The sequence below is a fragment of the Callospermophilus lateralis genome, chromosome 11, assembly GCF_048772815.1.
Source record: "Callospermophilus lateralis isolate mCalLat2 chromosome 11, mCalLat2.hap1, whole genome shotgun sequence".
NCBI classification, from domain to species: Eukaryota; Metazoa; Chordata; class Mammalia; order Rodentia; family Sciuridae; genus Callospermophilus; species Callospermophilus lateralis.
In genome coordinates this window covers 97,094,961-97,110,352 of record NC_135315.1, presented here as the reverse complement: position 1 = coordinate 97,110,352, position 15,392 = coordinate 97,094,961, and the positions used below count along the sequence as shown (strand labels likewise).

The 15,392-nt window shown below is 37.2% G+C and overlaps 2 pseudogenes; both read left to right on the top strand.

Moving 5' to 3' along the window:
- Window positions 1-6,557: 6,557 nt before the first annotated feature.
- LOC143410170 (core-binding factor subunit beta pseudogene) lies at window positions 6,558-7,431 on the top strand (annotated as a pseudogene).
- Window positions 7,432-13,792: 6,361 nt separating this feature from the next.
- On the top strand, window positions 13,793-15,030 carry LOC143642291 (sprouty-related, EVH1 domain-containing protein 1 pseudogene; annotated as a pseudogene).
- The last annotated feature ends 362 nt before the right edge of the window (window positions 15,031-15,392 follow it).

Below are 15,392 nucleotides of genomic sequence, written 5' to 3'. Positions count from 1 at the left end.
TAAGCTAGGCTGTGTGTTTTTAAAAACTAGGGAGTTTGGGCTGTGGCTCAGTGATAGAGTGCTTGCCTAGCATGTGCAAAGTGCTGGGTTCAATCCTCATAAAATAAAAATAAATAAAATACAGCTATTGTGTCCAACTACAACTAAAAAGTAAGTGTTTAAAAACAAAAACAAAAACCAAGAAAACCGAAGAGCTTGTTCGCAATCCCAGTCTTATCGTTGCCAGAATCAGTTTGCTGGCTCCTGGAGAGAGGGGGCTGATCGTGACTTAGTGAATTCTGCTGCTTATAGTCTCCCAAGTAGGTGTACTTGCTGAACTTAGAAGTGAACTTGATTTAGCCTTTATGGGAAACAGGAAACAGATATACTTGGGTCTAATGCTAGGAAATGAGGATACTGTATAGAAGATATTAGACCTAGCTGAATTTGGCCTTGAAATATCATGGGCTTCTTTCCCAAATCTAGTTTTTCTTGACCTCTTGTTATTTTAGTGTCTTTTTTTTACTTTAGAGATGATCTTAAACTATTAATAAATAATTTTATATGTTAATGTAAAAGAGTAAAGCCTAAAATGAGAGCAATAAGTTAGCTTTAAAAAAAGTGTCTTTTTCTTGGGATATGAAGTGTGTCCTACAGTGTATTCAATTGGGAACAACTGCTGTAATTTTGGTATTGCCATGGTACTGTTTTTAAATATGTTTTTTTAGTTGTACATGGACATAATACCTTAATTTTATTTATTTATTTTTATGTGGTGCTGTGGATTGAACCCAATGCCTCATATGTGCAAGGCAAGTGCTCTGCCATGGAGCCACAGTCCCAGCCCGGCTACTGTTTATTTTTAAAAATAGTTTTTATTTTCTTTTTTTGAGAGGTCTATATGTAAATACTATAACTCTCATTTTTAACTTATGTGTGCAAAGCTTTTCTAATTAACCTTTAACCCAATGAGTCTCAAGTTTTCAATTCTGCAAGTACTTCAGTAAAATTACCAGGTACATTAAAGTAGGTTGGAAATTTTAATCTGGAGCTTATATATATTACCATAATTAATATTATAATCTATTATTATAAATTATATATTGTGTACTATATTTATGTTTTTATAGGTGTTCCACGTCTGGAATTATGGAACAAAATGAATTAAACAAAATGTATTTGGAACAATATTAGTAAATAAAATTACATGATGTTACTTTAAGCTGTTATCTTAATAATATGTACAAAAATTACATGGTTTAACTCCCTTTTGGGGGACAATTTACAAGCTTACAGATTTGTAGTTATAGCACAAATTTATACTGAATCTTTGTTCCAAAAAAGTTCTATTTTAAGATGGCTTTCCTTCTTGGCATGTTTATTTCATAGGAACATGAAGAGGAACACAGTCGTTTGTATTATTCTTTGCCCTTCTAGTGAGCAGTTAAAAAAACTAGTAAGCAGTTAAAAAATAGGTGTGAATGGTAAACTAGGATTGCATTTTATAGCTTGGTGTTGCCTTTAGTACCAGAAATACTTATTTAGATAAGGAGTGACAATAAGTTTCTAACTTGAACAGATTTGCTGTTAACACTACTCTGCATGTCTGTTGGCCTGTAGGTTCTTTCCTGCAGAACTTGGAACAGAGGATAATATGTGTTTTAATGGCTAATGTTTTGTTCTTATGGTTTGGTTCTGACATGTTGCTGAACTTTTAAAAACTTCTTAATAATTTTGACCATAACATCTAACTCAAAATTTCCTTTTAATAAAGCTCTTCAGTTTGTTAACTTTTTTTTTTTTTTTTTAGTTTTCGGCGGACACAACATCTTTGTTTGTATGTGGTGTTGAGGATCGAACCCGGGCCACGCTCATGCCGGGCGAGCGCGCTTCCGCTTGAGCCACATCCCCAGCCCTTCAGTTTGTTAACTTATTCTCAGTTGTTTGCTTTAATTTCACAATTCCCTTATATAGGACTATGTTTTAGATTGAAAGATGATTTTCCTGACTTACTACTTCACTTACTGTGTTGTTTTCCACTGATGGTGAAGGATTTGCACTGTTGTATGTTTACATTCTTTGCTGATTTTATTCGCATTTTTTTCTGTCACCAACCCTCATTTTCCATCCAATGCCAGTGTGCCACATTTAACAAGAAAAAATGGTCAACCAAATCTACAGGCATAGAAGAAAGGTTTGAACTTGTGATGTTTTATTATTATATTATGTTATAATGTCTTAATTGATTTATTCAATTCAGACATTTAACTGGTTAACAAGTATGGACTTATTAAATAAAAATTTGGAGGAAATAAGATCTCATCAGTATTCACTACAGAAAATGCGGGTTGTTTTTTTCATTGTGTGGTTGTACAGATATGCCCACTGCCTGAATGAAGATGGTCTAAAGATTTAAAAGGTTTTTAGAGTTAATACTTTTTTATGGCAAAGCATTTAAAATTTTTTGAAGAAATGACAATCAGGGCTTAGGATGTAGCTCAGTAGTTGGCGCTTGCCTAGCATGCATGATTCCCTGGGTTCCATGCCCAGTACAACAACAACAACAACAACAACAACAACAACAACAACAAAAGAAATGAAAACCAGTTACTCATTTTTGAGTATTTGTTGCTTTTTTGTTGGAACTACAAGATTAAATCTCCAATAAACAACTACAGTATAGTACTTTTTTTTTTAACTTAGGGAAACATTTGTCTTTGACCAGTTGTACAATGTATTGCAAACTGTCTTTTAGTAATCAGAATGTAGAAAAAGTATTGATTAAACCACATTAGTAATGTTTTTAGTTTGTAGAGACAAATGCTTCTGTATGTTTTCCTAAATTTCCTTAAAAACTGACCCAAAATTTAAAGGTTTGCCCAAAATCAAGTTTTCTTATTCCAAGATATTTGTTGCCATACTCTTTCTGTTTTTTTGTTTGTTTGTTTAATCTAAATTTTGAAAACTTATTATTTCCCAGATAGGAGCTAGAGGTTTTTTTTTTTTTTTTTTTTTTTTTTTTTTTTTTTTTTTAGTGAGAGAGAGAGAGAATTTTAATATTTATTTTTTAGTTTTTGGCGGACACAACATCTTTGTTTGTATGTGGTGCTGAGGATGGAACCCGGGCCGCATGCATGCCAGGTGAGCATGCTACCGCTTGAGCCACATCCCCAGCCCGGGAGCTAGAGTTTGAAAGAGATTAGGGATCACTCTTTGGAAACAAAAGATGTTCTTAATGATTTTAATTTGGGTCCACAACTGAAAATCATTTTAGTATTGTGTTGAATAAGAATTCTTACCTAGTTACCTATAAAAGGATCATCCACATAGATTCCCATTGCTGTGCCATCATTATGTCATTGCAATTTTCATAGAGTCTAAGGAGTGAGGAAGCATAATTTTTTCTGATAGTGCACTATACAATTCTGAGAACCTTGCTGTTGCAACCTGAAATCATAAAAACTCTTTACTTAAAACATGATTGGATTTTTCTGGCAGTGTGATGGCTGTCTTTCCATGACTTAGTTTTTGTGCAAACTAGGACTCTTGGTGAATGGAAGAACTCATTAGACTTTTCTTATTTGAGATTATTAATATCTTTTGATAAGAATTTTGAGTAGTTAGTGAGAGTTGACTGAGAAGTTAGAAGCTAGTTCCATATCTGTGTATAATGTATTAAAAAACACATACACCTAGTCTCTTCCTCTGAAAATGCATCTATAAAACCAGGCTAAAATGGATGGAAGAGCTATTTGAGGACTCTGCAGAATAAATAATACCAGGTGGATTGAAAAAGAAGAGTAGAATTCAGAGTATCATCAAAATGGCTGTTACTTTACAGTTTTTTTCTTCCAGTGACCCTAGGACCTGAATTCAACTGTCTGAAACCTAGATAGTGGAGAGAGAGAGAGAGAGAGAGAAAGAGAGAGGGGTAAAGATGGAGATAATCTGCAAAAGAAGCCTGATAGCTGTGACTCAGGATTAAAATCCTTTCCCCTTTTCCCCTTCTCCTTTCTCTCTGTAACTCTGTGATAATGTCATCAGAAGCTGTAGTGGAAGCCTGCAGCTGCAACTCTGAGGGATAGGAAAGTTACTGTCCAATTGACAAATCCTATTGCTTCCACCTTCTTTTCTCTGACTTTCTACAGCTTGGTCTCAAAGCAGATACAGTATCAGAAGTGTGTGACTAAGCAGGATGCTGAAAACTCTAGCTTCTGGTAGGAGAAATGAGAAAGGGTGCCCCTTGAGATTGGAAAGTGGTAATTGTGAATGCTCTAGAAATGAAGAGAAAAGTCTTGGCAGACAGAAGATAAAAAGAAGACATGTAAATGTTAGAACTAAAAAATACAGTAGGTGGAAAAAACTCCACTGGATGGCTGACTAGTAGAGTGTGATGACACAGGGAAAATATCAATGTATTTGAAGATAAAGTAGAAAAAAATTTATCTGAACGACAGTTTTAAGATTGAATAGAATCTCAGTGAAGTGTGAAAAAAAAAAAAAAACCATTAGGCATTTTGAGAAAGAATCGGTGCTAAGGAAATACAGAAATAAGTGACTTGAAAACCTCACAGATTTTGTGAAAGCCTAAACACAAATTCAAAAAATCTAACATGGAATAAACCCAAAGAAGCCGATCCACAGAAATGTCATAATGAATCAGGAAAGTAAAAAGAAAGAAAAACGGTCAAAAGCAAGCAGAGAAAAACCATATGTTATTTTTGATAACTGAATTCCTCATCAGAAATTATGTAAATGAGAAGAAAAAGGCAAAATATTTCATAAAATACTGAAAGATAAGCATTGTTTATAAACAGCAAAAATACCCTTTACAAACAAAGGTGACATAAGGGTATTTCCAGGGGAAGGAAAACCTGACAGCATTTGTTTCCAGCAGGCCTGAACTGAAAGAATTCCAAAGGCGGTTCTTAAGACAGAGGGAAATGGTACCAGAATGGAATATGGATATTAGGAATGAAAGATGATAAATGGAAATGCTAGCTATCATAGAAACTGTTCTCTCCATGTCAGTCCTAAAAAAATAAATGGGCTATTGAAAACATAATGTCAATTTATTCAGCAATTTTGTAGTTGAAAGCAAAAATTATGACATGAACTGATGTGGTTTTTTAATGGAGGTAGTAATATATATAAAATCTACAATCGATTTGAAATAGTAATATGCTGATTTTACGTGGATTCTGAAAAGTTAAACATGTTTTATAATGCCTAGAGCTTGTACTTATAAAATAGATGTTAGAATCACAATGGATAAATTAAGATGGAATGTTAAAAAAGTGCTCCAGTAACCTAAAAAAGGGAAGGAAAGGGGAAACAGGAAACAAGCATAAAACAAGTAATAGAATCATAGATGTAGTTCTTACACATCAATAATTACATAAAAATTTTAAATGCTATAAACACAGTAATTAAGACTTTGTCAGAGTACAGTAAAAAATGACCCCACTTTATGTTGTCTCACATCAAATGCAGTAGTGTAAGTAAATTGAAAAGGAAAAGATGAAAATAGATATAACCTGCAAACAGTAATGAAAGGAAAAATATTTGCTATATTAATGACAAAATAAACTTAAAATACCCAGCATTCAGAGTATAAAAGAATTGATAAAAGGATTAGTTTACTAATCATAAGTGTGTGATTACATAACAATAAAATCAAAAGTACACGAAGCAAAACTTTACAGATCCTTAGGGAGAAATAGAGAATGCAGTGTTTATAGTTGAAGATTTTAACATTCTTTCCTTAGGAATAGATAGAACTAGTAGACAGAAATTACCAAGAATATAGAATATTTGGATGACACTGCCAACCAACCAGCTAGATGTAATTGACATTTGTAGGATATTTTATCCAACAAGAACAGAATATTCATTTTTTTACAAGTATACCTGGAATAGTCACCAAAATACACCACATATTACTCTTAATACAAATCTTAACAAATTTAAGACAATTGAATGCATACAAAATATTTTTCTCAGATTATAATGGAAATCTACAAGAAATAAGGAACAGGAAAATTTCCGAGTATTTAAATAATTGATAGGGGATGTCTAAGTAATGTTTTAGTTGGGTAAAAGAGGAAGGGGTCATGGAAAATTAAAAATCATTTTCAACTGACAGTAAATGAAAATATAATGTCAATTTATTCAGCCTAAGCAGTTCTTAGAAAAACAAAAGCAGTTCTAGAAAAACAAAAAGACCTCAGATCAATAATCCGTGGTTCCGTCTCAACACTAGAAGATAAAAATGAAACCAAAATGAGAAATTAACAAATTCAAAAGAAAAGAGTAACAACCAAAGTCAGTGAAATTAAAAGCTGGGTTTCCGGCGGCCGGGGGCGGCAGGCAACGGCTGAGGCGACGGCGGCGTGGGTTGGGTTCCTGCGGGCGGTGGCACTTCAGACTCCCCTGAGCGGGAGCCCACACGGGCGGGCGCCTGAAACAAAGGGGAGCGGGAGTCGGGGCGCCACGGGTGGGCGGTCATTCGGTCAGCGCGGAGCCGGCCAGCGGGTGCCCGCGCTTCCTCGTAGCCCGGCCGGCCGGCAAGGCCTCAGGGCGGGAAGATGCCGCGCGTGGTGCCCGACCAGAGAAGCAAGTTCGAGAATGAAGAATTCTTCAGAAAGCTGAGCCGCGAGTGTGAGATTAAGTACACCGGCTTCAGGGACCGGCCCCACGAGGAGCGCCAGGCGCGCTTCCAGAACGCCTGCCGCGACGGGCGCTCGGAGATCGCTTTTGTGGCCACAGGAACCAATCTGTCTCTCCAGTTTTTTCTGGCCAGCTGGCAGGGAGAACAGCGACAAACACCTAGCCGGGAGTATGTCGACTTAGAAAGAGAAGCAGGCAAGGTGTATTTGAAGGCTCCCATGATTCTGAATGGAGTCTGTGTTATCTGGAAAGGCTGGATTGATCTTCAGAGACTGGATGGTATGGGGTGCCTGGAGTTTGATGAGGAGCGAGCCCAGCATTAGCACAACAGGCCTTTGAAGAGGCTCGGACAAGGACACGTGAATTTGAAGATAGAGACAGGTCACATCGGGAGGAAATGGAGGCAAGAAGACAACAAGACCCTAGTCCTGGTTCCAATTTAGGTGGTGGTGATGATCTCAAACTTCGTTAATAGTAGCACAGCAAATGTGCTGCCCATCTTTACATACACATTGCTTCTAGTTGGCAGAAATAATTCATTATAAGACCAGAAACTGTGATAACTGGAGGTACTACGGTCTATTTCTCAAACCTAAGGCAGTAAAAAACATCACAAACTGCCATGGTTTTGCACTATGATTATAATACCTACATTTCTAATTTTTAAAGCATATAGCCAGTAATATTTTGAAATTTTTTTCTATGCAAGCTTACCTTGTTGGCATTATTTCAGTTGAAACTATCAATTTGTAAAGCTCTTTTTTCCTCCATTCTAATTTAAAGTTCATGTCATTTTAAAACAAATTTAAGTTTTTAATCCAAAGGGCTTTCTTTGATCAGTTGCTTTTTTTTTTTTATACTTTTAGATGTGTTGGTTACAGTTTCTTTTTAAATAGGCAGTCTTGATTTTTTTCCTTCATTTCCTTTTGTTTTTATTGTCTATTGCATTTAAAAACTGTTGATACGTTTGCATTATTTACAAGCTAAAAACCTAGTAGCATAGAACTGTCTGCCACAGCCTTCTGCCACAAAGTTTACAGTTGTTAAAGTTGCAGTATCCTTTTAAATGCTAATAATGAGCACCCTTTCTTTCCTTTTTAAACATAAAAAATTTAAATTTTATTAACTCTGTAATCTGCCCCAGGTGTGTTTTAGATTCTGCTTTGTAATCATGAGTTTGGGTGGAGATATTCTCCTTAGATGATAACATTCTACTGAAATGCCTAAAGAAGTCACAGGCTGGCTTCTGTTTTATTCAGGGATTTTTTTTTAATCAATCAAAAGGGATACTGGAGCTTCTTTATGTATGTAACAACATATTAAACTGGAGACAGTGATGAATCAGCTACAAAGGTAATATTGTATTAAAATCATGTTTAAGATAGCTGCTTTTATGTGTTTTATAGTGCATGCTTTTGTATAAACAATACTGGGTAATGAAAGATTAGTCTTAGAAAATGTTCATCTGTGCAGAGGATACATTTTCTTTATTCTGGGGGAAAACATTCACAATTATATATGGTATTTTGCAAAAGGACTATTATTAGCACCTTTTGAGATGAATAGTTAAGAATATTTTTTAAATAGGCTTACTGTCAAATTGGGTGCAACTTTTTTTTTTTTTTTAAATACAAGACTGAAGAAAGTGCTGAGTCATTTGGCACAAACTTACGAATACTTTTCATGGTCATGTTCATTAAATGTTAATACATTTCTGAATTTTTGCAAAAATGTATTTTATCATAACAAAATGGCATTATTTTGAAGAGTAGAAAAACTGACACACAATTCAGAAAATGAAATCTGAATAATGTCATTGCATTTAAAAAGCATATAAATATACTTGATTGATGAAGGAGGTGTGATTTTCGATGTATGTAGGTCTTTTAATTCATAAAAAGATATCCTGTATCAGAATAAAAAATATTTGTTATATATTTGAAGTCATGCATGGTAAGGAGTGTGTTTAAATTGTTATAAATAATAATACATCATAAAAAACCATGCTGATCTTGTGTAACTAAGTACTATGAATGAATTTGGTTGGTATTTGGTGTTGTGCAGCTCACATGTTTACACACTCAGTGCCCTAATTTCCCCTGAGGGAATCGCCTTTTAAGTGATCCTTACAGTGGTGTTTTAAGGTTACTTTATCACAGAGCTCCTTGGTTTTTGACTTCTGCACTTCGTATTTTTTTAATAACATGATGATGGTACATTTTTCTCTATTGCTTCCAGCTAAGGGCTTTTAGTCCACCAGTATAAGATCAAATATTAATAAATAAATGTTCCTGTTGCCATTCTTCTGTAAATACTGGATTTCCCCGTGTCGTTTAGTACTGTGTTGCTTCTGTCTGTCTTAATGCTGGCATTAAGATTATAAGCCCTTTTTCTCCAGTAGTTCAGGCCTTGAAAACTACTTTTTTTAAGTTATTGATGCAATTTGATATGTTTTCATAATCCATATTTAAGCAAAATTACATCATTGTATCAGCTTTTCTAAATTCATCTCCATCAAAACTTGCCTTAAGCTACCAGATTGCTTATGCCACCATTAGCCATATTGTGTGTTACATGTTTTACTTTCACAATAAACTTATGTGTAGTGAAAAAAAAAAGCTGGGTTTCTTTTTCATAGATCAGTAGAAATTGATTATCTTTAACATTATGATAGAAAAGATAAGACAGGAAGAACCAGTGTTATCAGTGAAAGAAGGAATGTAGTTAGTCTACTGGAATCCAGAGGACAATGAGGAAATGTAGAAAGCCTCTCTGGACATAAATTTAACATTTTAGGTGAAACGGACCAGTTCCTTCCAGCAAACTTCCAAACTTTACCTAAGATGAAACAAATAAGCTTAATTAATTCCTTATTAAAGAAGTTGAATTCAGCTGGCCTTGGTGGTGCATACTTGTAATCCCAGCCACCCAGGAGGCTGAGGCAGGAGGATCTCAAGTTTGAGGCCAGCCTCAACAACATAATGGGACCCCAAGAAACTTAGAGAGGTCCTGTCTCAAAATAAAAAGGATTGAAGATGTGGCTCAGAGGTTAAGTACCCCTGGGTTCAATCCCTGATTTAAAGAAAAAATAGTTGAATTAATAGTTAAAACCTTCCAAAAATATTCAAACCCTGAATAGTTAAAATGGTCAAGCCTATGAAATATTTAATGAAAAAATAATATTGTTTCACTGACGATGTTTTCCAGAACATGAGAAGTGGAAACACTTCCCAACTTTATATGAAGCAGAATTAACTGATACCAAAACCAGACAAAGACAGTAAACAACAAAGGAAGAAGGAGGAAAGAAGGAAAAAAAAATTGTGGACTAGAATACCTCATAAGTATAGTTGTGAAAATTAAAAAAAAAAGGAAAGTGGATCCTACTATTCAAAAACAGAATAATATACCATTACCCACAAAATCTATAGTTAATGCCATAGTTAACGATGAAAGCATGAAGATTATTTTCCTCCATGAATGAGAATAAGACAAGGATTTTATTAAATATTTTTCTAGACATCCTGATCAGTGTTAATATGGTAACAGAAGACATAAAGGCATACAGATAAGAGGCAATGTAGAGAATCCCTCAAAAAACCTGAAGTTTAACAAGGTTCCAGAATGCATTGCATTTACCCTTCCCTGCAGTTTTTTTTTTAACTTTTTTTAATATTTATTTTTTGGTTGTAACTGGACACAATATCTTTATTTTATTTATTTATTTTTATGTGGTGCTGAGTATCTAACCCAGGGCCTTCCATGTGCTAGGCGAGCGCTGTACTACTCAGCCACAAACCCAGCACCCCCTGCAGTTCTATTTCTATGTACTGTTGCCCCTCTGTGTTTGAAGGTTCTGCCTCTACAGGTTTAACCATCTGTGGATGGAAAGTATTTGAAAAAAAAATTGTGTCTGCACTAAACACATAGAGTCTTTTTTCTTGTTACTGTTCTCTAAACAATATAGTATAACAACTGATTATGTAGCATTTATATTGTATTAGGTATTATGAGTAATTCAGTGATGATTTAAAGTATATGGGGGCTGGGGATGTGGCTCAAGCGGTAGCACGCTCGCCTGGCATGCGTGCGGCCCGGGTTCGATCTTCAGCATCACATACAAAGCAAAGATGTTGTGCCCGCCGATAACTAAAAAATAAATATTAAAATTCTCTCTCTCTCTTTCCCTCTCTCACTCTCTCTTTATTTTATTTTATTTTTTTTAAAGTATATGGGAGGTTGTATATCGGTTATATATAAACACTATGCCATTTTGTATGAGGGACTAGGGCAACTATGGATTTGTTATCTGTGGGTGGTTCTGGAACCAAATTGCTCTGAATTGTGAGATAGCTTACTAGCAATGTACAATTAAAAAAAGTAACAAACCCAGTTCACAGTAGATCCAAGGGAATAATATACTTTATACATATAATATACTAAACAATGATGAAGCAAATTAAGAAAGACCTAAATAAATGTAGAAGCACACTGTGTCTAGGGATTGGAAGATTAAAAAAAATTTTAAACTGTCAGTATTTCCCAATTTGATTTACAGATTTTTGAAGAATTCCATTTGCAACTCTAGCAGTATATTTTGTAGACACAGGGAATTAGACATCAGAATTTATGTGGAAAGGTAAAGAAATAAACTATTGAACCTTCAATATAAAACATAGACAACCTTCCTGATCTGGGGTTAGGTAGAGTCCATGACATAAAACAGCATGATTCATTAAAGAAAAAGTTAATAAACCAGAATTCATTAAAACTAAAAATTTTGTAGTATAAAATCCAAAGTTAAGAGAATGAAAAGGTATGTCATGGAGCTAACTATGAAATCAATATAATATTTGGAAATCAACAAAGAACTTGTCTCAAGAATACATAAGTAACTAGGGCTGGGGCTGTAGCTTAGTGGCAGAGCACTTGCCTATCATGTGTGAGGCACTGGGTTCGGCCCTTAGCACCACATAAATGTAAATAAATAATTTGAAAAATATATATGTAACTCAAAAAGCAATAGGGAGAAAAGGAGAAAAGTAATAGCTCAATTATAGTTCACCAAAGAGGATTTAAGGATCTTGAGTAAACATCTGAAGAAAATATTCAACTTCATTAACCTCTGGGAATTTGCAAATTAAAATGATAATGAAACATATACATTGTAACAGCTAAAATTAAAAACAAAAAATTGTACAGTACTGAGCTCATGAGATATGGATCAATGGAACTGTCATACGGTGATGATGGGAATGCAAAATGATAAAACCACTTTGGAAAATAATTTGACAGTTTCTTATAGAGTCAATCAACAATTCACTGTTTGATATTTATGACAGAGAAATTAAAATATATGGCTACACAAAAACCTGGCAACAAGTATTTTAAATGTTGTATTCATAATTGAAAAAAAAACTGGAAACAGCTGTTGACAGGTGAATACAATATAATGCATTAACACAATGAAATAACATTAGTAACTTAAAAGACAAAATATTCATGTATGTAGCAAATTAGTTGAATCTTGAATGCATTATACAGAATCAAGGAAGCCACTTTTAAAGATTCAGTGATCAATGTGATTCTGTTTACTTAGCATAAATTAATATGAAAAGATGAAACTGGTTATAGAGAACATACTAGTCTTTGCCAGATGTTAGCTTTGAAGGGAGTATATGATTTTAAAGGCAAAAGGGAGGATTGTTGTTGATGTCGTGTAACTAGTTTGCTTCCTTATTGGTACCGGCTCAAGAATCTATACTTGTGTTATAATTTATAGACTGGAATACCAAAAAAAAAAAACAACAATTTTATTGTATGATAATTTACCAAGTTTTTATTTTTTAATCTCATGCTAACATGTCTCATTTCCTTTTGTTTAAAGCAAGCAATGAGTTCTGTAGTAAAATTTGAAAGACAAAATGTATTCCTTATATATAAAATGTCTGGCCAATATTCTTTCTGACATTTTATAAATTATTTTAGTTCTTAAAATTTTTTTTTAAAACGTACAAAGTAAGGAATGATAGCATATTTCTAAAAAATAATGGCTTAAAGAGGAAGTTGCAAGAGAAATTAAGATGTTTGGACAAAATAAAAATAAAAGCAGCTCATCATAATTTGTAGAATGCAGTGAAAACAGGGCTGAGGGGAAATTTGTAGCATTAAATGTATTTATAAGAAAAGAAGAAAAATCCAGGGTTCGGGCAGCGGCGGCGGCGGAAGGAGCGGGCGGCGTGAGCGCTTCCGCGGCACCCCTCGCAGCTCCCCTCTGGCGGGCGAGAGGAGCTGGCCCTCGGAGCGGTTGGTGGGGACCTGCGGCCGCTCTCCTCTGCCGCGGCTTCTCGGGACCCTGTATCTACGAGCTGGCCCGCTCTTCTCCGGCTCGGGTGTGAGCAACCAGCTCGTCTGCCCCTCGCCTCTCACGCTCCTCGCCGCCCTTGCCTCCCCCTTCAGGAGGAGTCCGGGCTGGAGCGTGTCTGGAGGAATCCGCCGCCACGGGCCCCCTTGTCCGGTTCCGCTGGTGCCTGAGGGCCGACCCCAGCGCCGCCGGTGGCTGAGCGGGCAGCCGACAGCCAGGCGGGAGATGGTGGGGTGGGCTCCGGCAGGACCGCGCCGCCGCTGCCGCCCGGAGCCTGGGCTTGGCACCCCCCCCCCGCCGGCCCCCACCGAGCGGAGCTCTGCTTCCTCCTCGCCACATCCCTGAGGGAAGCGCCGCCTCTGCTCCCGGCTTCTCCGCCCGCCCGCTTCTTCCTGGCCTGACCGACCCCGCGGCGCTCCACCCTAGTGGCTGGAGGAGCAGCTCTCCAGCCAGCCTTTGCAGCCCCTCTTCCATTTTCCCTTTTCCACCCGGCCTCTCAGGATCTCCCTGGCCGGGCACTGAGGCGAGGGAAGAGGCTGGGGTCGCCACAGCAAAGATTCCTGCTGCCACCCCCCCCTGCGGGGGTGGCCGGGGTTCCCGGCTGGGGGGGCACCATTCTGGGTGAGGCATCCACCATGGTAAGGCCCCTGAGCCGCTGCCCCCCTGCCCCCCCACCCCCCCCCCCCCCCCCCGCCGCTGTCTGCTGCCCCTCGGTGCTGCTGCTACTACCCCGCCTGCTGTTGCTCCTCCATCTCCGGATTGGATCACGGTGAGGGAAAGATGAGCGAGGAGAAGGCGACTTCTGACAACCATAATAGTTATGCATGAGTGCGAGCTGTGGTGATGACCTGAGATGACTCAAGTGGTGGATGGTTACTCCTTGGAGGGAGTGGACTAAGCAGCGTCACTGTCTTCAAAGTCCCTCATCAGGAAGAGAATGGCTGTGCTGACTTTTTTATCCATGGAGAGCGACTCAGGGACAAAATGGTGGTTTTGGAATGTATGCTTAAAAAAGACCTTATTTATAATAAGGTCACTCCAACATTTCACCACTGGAAGATTGATGACAAGAAATTTGGCCTTACCTTTCAAAGTCCTGCTGTTGCTAGGGCTTTTGATAGAGGCATTTGAAGAGCCATCGAGGATATTTCTCAAGGATGCCCAGCATTGAAAAATGAAGCTGAAGGAGCTGATGACTTACAAATAACATTTGGACAGCCAGGCCTAGACATTCAGAACAGAAGTGTGGAATATGTACAGCGGCAAATATCCAAGGAATGTGGAAGCTTAAAGTCCCAAAACAGGGTCCCTTTGAAATCAATCAGACATGTCAGCTTTCAAGATGAGGATGAGATTGTCAGAATAAACCCTCGAGATATCTTAATACGTGGGTATGCAGACTACAGACATCCTGACATGTGGAAAAATGACTTGGAGAGAGATGATACTGACTCCAATATTCACTTTCCTAAACCAGACAGTAAAAAGTCAGACTATCTCTACTCTTGTGGGGATGAGACTAAGTTAAGTTCACTCAAAGACTCTGTGGTATTTAAGACACAGCCTTCTTCCTCATTAAAAATTAAGAAGTGAAAACGAAGAAAAGAGGATGGTGAACGTTCTCGCTGCGTATACTGCCAGGAAAGGTTTAATCATGAAGAAAATGGCAGGGGAAAATGTCAGGATGCTCCAGATCCTATTAAAAGATGCATATATCAAGTTAGTTGTATGCTCTGTGCACAGAGCATGTTGTATCATTGTATGTCAGACTCAGAGGGAGATTTTTCTGATCCCTGTTCATGTGACACTAGTGATGACAAGTTCTGCTTACGATGGTTAGCCCTGGTAGCTTTGTCTTTTATTGTACCATGTATGTGCTGCTATGTCCCTTTGTGAATGTGCCATCGCTGTGGTGAGGCGTGTGGGTGCTGTGGTGGGAAACATAAAGCTGCTGGATGAAATGATCCAGTGCCAAAAGGAGCTTAAAATCTTTGTTTCCAGGAATTAGCTAACTTGGTTTTGTGGAAGCTTTTGGCAAACAATATGGAATCTTGCCTGGTATCACTGGGGCCACACGTGGAAGAAGCAGAACTCATCAGTTCTTGGCATTTCACAGATGCTAGCCATGCATTTTTTTTTCCTTGAGTGCATGGCATGTTTCATTACAGGTTGTAGAGTATTTGCAGAAGAAAATCATTTTTGGCTATTGACTATAAAAAGTCAGCATAAATATGATCCAACAAAAAGGGATTAATTTTTGGCATTTTTGTATATTTATGCATTAGGTGATGGGAATTTAAAGGTTTGAATTCATGAACTAAAAATAAAAATGCACTAGGGGACAGTTGATTTCAATCTAAGAAAAGTTAACACTTGGGAA